The sequence below is a fragment of the Motacilla alba genome, chromosome 2 (assembly GCF_015832195.1).
Source record: "Motacilla alba alba isolate MOTALB_02 chromosome 2, Motacilla_alba_V1.0_pri, whole genome shotgun sequence".
In the NCBI taxonomy this organism is placed as follows: domain Eukaryota; kingdom Metazoa; phylum Chordata; class Aves; order Passeriformes; family Motacillidae; genus Motacilla; species Motacilla alba.
The window spans coordinates 129,543,128-129,549,127 of NC_052017.1; positions in this window are offsets into that span (position 1 = coordinate 129,543,128).

Here is a 6,000-nt window from a genome sequence, read left to right on the forward strand (position 1 = left end):
TTGCCTCCTGGATTTCTCCAAGGCTTTCAGTATGGTTTCCAACAGCCTCCCTCTGGAGAAACACAGGGGCTGTGGTGTGGATGTGTGCTCCATGTGGTGGTGGGAACTGGCTGAGAGGCAGCGGCCAGAGGGTGCTGGTCAATGGCTCCTCTTCAAATGGGCAGCGGGCACGAGTGGGGTCCCCCGGGATCGATGTCGAGCCCAGCACTGTTTAATGTCCTCATAAAGTGATCGGGAAGAGGGGATCAAGTGTACCACGATGACGTTTCCCAGTGCTACCAAACTGAGTGGGAAAGTGGACACTGTGGAAGAGAGAGCCACCCTGCAGGAAGATTTGGGTAGGCTGGAGAGTGGCTAACAAGAATCTGATGAAGTCCAGCAAGGGCAACTGCCAGGTTTTGCACCTGGGAAAACATAACCCAGGCGTGCAGCACCATAGGGCTGGCATCTACCCAGCTGGGGAGCATCTCTGTGCAAAGGGATCTGGGGATCCAGGTGGACAATCAGATCAACATGAGCAAACAGTGCTGTGCTGGCACAGAAAGCCAACGGGGTGCTGGGCTGCATCCACAAGAGCATCACCAGCAGAGATCCAGAAGTCATTGTCCCGCTCTTCTCAGAGCTCATCAGGCCACACTGGAATACTGTGCTCAGTTTTGGTCCCTGCTGTGCAGAAAAGATGTGAACAGGCTGGAGAAGGTCCAGAGAAGAGCCACAGACTGGGAAGCCTGTGACAGGAGCAAAGGCTGAGAGAACTGGGTTTGTTCAGCCTTGAGAAAAGAAGGCTTAGGGGAGACCTTATCACCATGTTCCACTATTTAAAGTGAAGTTGGAGACTCCCTTTTTACAAGAAGCCACATGGAAAAGACAACGGATAATGGGTACAAGTTATTCCTGAGGAGGTTCCAATTGTACACATGGGGAAATTTTTTCACAAAGAGAATAATCAGCCTTTGGAATAATCTCCCCAGGGAAGTTGTGGATTTCCCCAATATTGCAGACTTTTGAGATCCAGCTGAATAGATTGCTGGGCCATCTTGTCTCAACTGTGCTTTTGCCAACAAAGATTGAATCAGATGATCCTTATACTGTATTTAAAAAAAAAAAAAAAAAAAAGGCACCACCAAATGCCATAAAGCTGGTCAGATACTTTATTGTTTGAATACAGTAAAATTATGAACAGAAAACAGTCTACAATAAAATTCTGCATCACTGCTACCTGTCTTTCCATAAGTGGTTTGGGTTTTTTTCCTGTGGTATACATAAAATGCATCTCAAGAATTGTATTTCTATCAATCAAATTCTGCAGTTACCAAGGTGATTTTCTCCAGAAGTTTGAGACTTGGTCAGGTCCATGTGTTCTTCAAAGACTCTACTGCTTTAGGTTACTGCAGTGTTAAACAGTATGCTTTTCATAACCACCACCATCGGGCTTCTGAATTATGGAAGAATGTAATCCATCGGTGATAGAGTGAGAGGGGAAAAAAGCCTATACATTCAGTGATAAAAAAGCCTATAGTCTTGGCCCAACTGAGTTTTGTCAGGGGCAGTTTAGGACAGGGCAGCTGCCTCAGGTGCCTGTTTCAAGTCATCTGTTGCAAGTAACCCTGCTGTGCCAGCATCATCTTTCATTTGACTTTTGAAGTATGTTGTTCCAGTTTTGTGCCTTAGTTACACTGCCCTTTAGCTTGGCTGCAAAGCTGGAGCCTTTCAATTGCTTTGAAACTTTTTCAGGTTAAACTCTTTCTCCATGAACCCTTGCCTGCATGGTCTGAGTAGCCACTTCAAGAAAAACCAAATCTGAGATTGCATGGTGGCTCTTGCAGAGCAGTGGCCAGCACCCAGCAGCAGCAATGCCAGCTCACCCTAACCCGTGCCTGCTCTGCCCCTCTGCCTCACCTCCAGCAGGGGCAAAAGTAGCTGTTAAATCAGGGGAGGGCTGTGATGATACTTGAGGTTTATTCTTACTCCAGCTGGCTCTCTGGTGTTTCTGCTGTAAGTCAAGTCTGTGGTCTGTGTAGAGTGGGGTTAATATTGGTGTTACATTAAGTATGAGACTCACACAATTGTATTTAACAGTTGAGGTCCACTTTCAAAGATACCATCTGTCACCATCGTGCCTGGCTGGTTATTTTAAAAATATTTTAAAATCCTAATCAGTGGATATTTTCAATAATTTCTTCATTTTTGTTGGAATTCTTTTCTGCATTTTCAAAGGATGGAGGCGCAAACAGCAGTCTGCTCTGAACAAATGTGTTTACTTAATTTAAAAAATGGAAAACCTGTCTTTTTAATAAACAAAAATAATGTTACTTGGACTTCACCTGTGTATTGAACACTTTTGAGAAGTAGTACTAGTAGTAAAAAGTATTTAAGTGCTTTTCTGGAGTGGGATCAGCACTTGATAGAATTGAGCTGGCAAATCAATACTGTGCTATTTTATATTCATATACTACAGACATGCATTTCAAAGTCATCCAACTCATGCAGCCTGATGTTAACTGTGGAAATCCTTCATGATGTTTTAGCAGCATGTCTTTTTCTGTGAGCCCTTAGCTGGCATGCAGAACAGAAAATTTAGTGACTGTTTTTGTAATGCTTAAAACATTTAAACTTGTTCTGCCTTGAATATAAAAGATATTTAATAGAGATGAATAACTGAAGGGTTCCAAAGCCTCACACAGATGACTGAGAGGGGCAGGTTTTACATACCCAAAGATTGCCATATTTTTTGGATTTCTGCAATCACATGATGTGATGGTCAAACTTAGTCAGAAGTCATATGTGTCACATTAGAAAATAGCTTTTTGTCTGTTTCACTTTGAGGCAGAACATCTTGCGCAGCACAAGATCACTATGGGAAAGCAGGACTGCAAGTGCTTCACTTTCCATTAAGAATTCCATCTCTAAAAGTCTTGAATTTGCGCTAGTATGCCACTGGAATTTGTGCTGCCAGAGAGAGTTGTGCTGGAACACAATTTCTTATGAGAACACTTAGTGTAATGTTAACATCTCTTGAGAGCACCACACAGTTATCTTTCACACAGTGTTTCCCTTCTGCTTTGTGTTGCTGCTGTATGGAGGACATGATACTGTTGGAGGCTTTAAACTCTTTAGAGCCAAATATTCCTGATATTTCTTGAGCAGTCCACCTCAAAAAAAGTATTTTAACTGAAGTTTAGCTGAAGAAAGAATTCCTAATTGCATTTTTAATTTTTTGTTTTCTTATGGCAAATCAGCAGCTCAGGCCTGTCCCAAATGAAGTGAGCTATCAAGAGGGCTCTGTCAGGGCTTTAAGGATATCTCCATCGGCATCAGCATGGTAAAACTCACAGTGAGGAGTCTTTTTGTCTTACAAATAACTGTCCCATGTGGCAGTTAAGTGGTTTAAAGGCTCATCTACATTAAACATCAAAAAGGAAGGGGAAATATGTACAGATTTGCATTTTCAAACTATGTTTGGGTTCGGAGAATGTCATGTTGGTGATCAGTGCTTTTTACATTAAAAATGTTAAGTTCTCCCTAAAGTGGCAAATGTGTATCGTGGTCTGCAGAGATGGGATTTCTGAAAGCTAAGACTAAACCTCTGGTATTCCAAAGGTTTATGCATAGATGTTTGACACTAAATGAGTTGCAGTGCAGATGATGAGTTACAATCGTGTCTTATTGCAATTACACTTTCTCTGTGCCTTGACTAGTCCATTACTGAATACCTCTGTGAGTTGGGACAGCTCTGCAGAGTTGGCTCAGTCAGGATTTCCCAAAGTTGCCTAAGGCTTTAATCAAACATGTTCAGACACGTGCACATGCCTATAAAATGCTTTACAGTCACAGTATAGTAATATACATTGATAACCTATATTGGGACACAGCAGAAAGCTTTGTGATTGTGAGATGTGCTTTTGAAACAATGTTTATACTGCACTTGGAGGTCAGCTGGCAAGTAATGCTATTTCAGTAGAATTATATTGGCATTTATTATGTGATTTGCTATGCAAAAGATGATGAAAAATTAGAGATATTATTTAAACTATCACTGTTACTTCTGGCATTAGGTATCTTAAGAGGATGTTTAGGAGACTGTGATGAAGAGAAGCCAAGAGTATCTTTAGTTTTTATAATTAGGAGAATATTAGCAGCCTTGACCTTTTTCTTTCTTTAGAAGAAACAATATAAAATATACAATATTAGCTTCAGTCTCATCCCACACACACATACACATGGTACTGGTGGCTCCATCTTACGTAGCTTTAAATCCAGATTTCCTAGCTGCATTTGCTAATACATACAAATGATTTATAAATTGGAACAAACTTAATCCAATTAAACTTTCTGCACCATCAGCACTGTACAGAAGTGTTTCCCTTGCTCTTGAAGTAGTAATATCATCAGTGCTGTATCTCTACACTTCATGAAGGACACACCGCGGACCTGTAATTACTTATAGCGTATATAAAAGGTTCCATTGCATGTACAGAACTTGCAGTTTGCCTCTGCAGAAAAAGGCACATATTGGCTAACTGGGTTTGTATTGCTATCGTGTGCTCAGCAAATCAATCATCAAGGGGACTCAGGACAGACAGCTGAAGGGGACAAACCCAGCTGATGTTTTCACAGTACAAAGCCACCAGCTCCTATGGCATGCTCTGCAGGCTTGGCTGGAAAGCAATTGATCTCCATCGGTGACTCCCTAATAAGCAGTGGATGGGTAAACAAGCAGAGAATGTGACACTAGGAGAAAGTTAAGTGCTTTTTTTAGCATAGAAAACAATACATGTGAGTCTGAAAGTTTCCGTAATGTTCCATGGCAAACCTCTGCCTGCAGTGAGCACTGCTGAGAAGAACTGGATGGCATTCCCTGGAGTTTGTTTGAGAGTCCAGCAGACTTGGAAGAGAGCAGGAAAAGAAGGATAACTCTATAGATATTCAAAGTAATGATGTTGATGCTTTTCAGTTGCTTTAAAGTTGGTGGTAGCTCAAAGCTCCAGGTTTTGGCACGTTTGGCTTAATATTCAAGAGAATAAAGTGCACTTGGGGCAAAGTCTAAGCAGGTCCCCAGGTAAAGTGGTGACTGCTTGAAGCCTGACTGGCATCTAAAACTCTGAAACTGGGAAGTGCTTCCTGTGTAAGTCACAGGCAGAAATAAATTACAGTTATGGAAGATGCATTGTTTCAATTCTTCTTGACTGTACTTAAAATAAGTATTGGTTCTCAATAGAATGTAAGGACATTATTTATCACTTGACTGATGTTGTTGATAGAAGACAAAATGATCATGAGTTCTACTAGATATAACAACAAAAAAAATCCCAACAGGTATGTAAACAAAACATGCTTTATGATCAAATCATGGGGGAGTGGGGGGTTTTGGAGGGGGGAATATCTACATCCTTTTATATTAAAACAACAAAAAAAAAAAAGGTGCTCCTTTAAAAGAAGGGGAAAACACATAATGGCATAATGAAGAAGGGAATTAAATCTGGAAATATTCCCAGTGTTGAGCCATACTCAAATGAATCCATAAATTAAACATTAACTAATCTAACTAATGGAACGAAAAGGAAGTAAATGCTGTTTGAAGTATATTAGCTTTTCTTAGAAGGTTTTCCTCTCCTATCAATCAAAGACCTGTGACCTCTCTGCAAACTCAACACAGTATTAAAACCTGTCACAGAGATTTCCTTTGCTCAAGCAATCTGGCAAGCAGTGAGACTGCTGGCAACACAACAACCAATTTATCCAACAGCCCTGTCTCATCCTTGTATGCTGTACTTTATGTTCTATAACTGGCTACAGATTACGGATAAAATGTCCCAGTCCTTTTAATACTGTGTCCAGCATAAGCAGTCAGGCCAAAAGACCAAAAAGCTCCAAGCATGACCTTCCACTGGGTTGGTGTGGTAAAAGGTCAAGTGTAAATCTGGGGATGTTTTAACCCAAGTAGTGGAGAGGAATGGGGGTACAATCCCAATACCGTGTGCATTGATTAAATGAATGCTG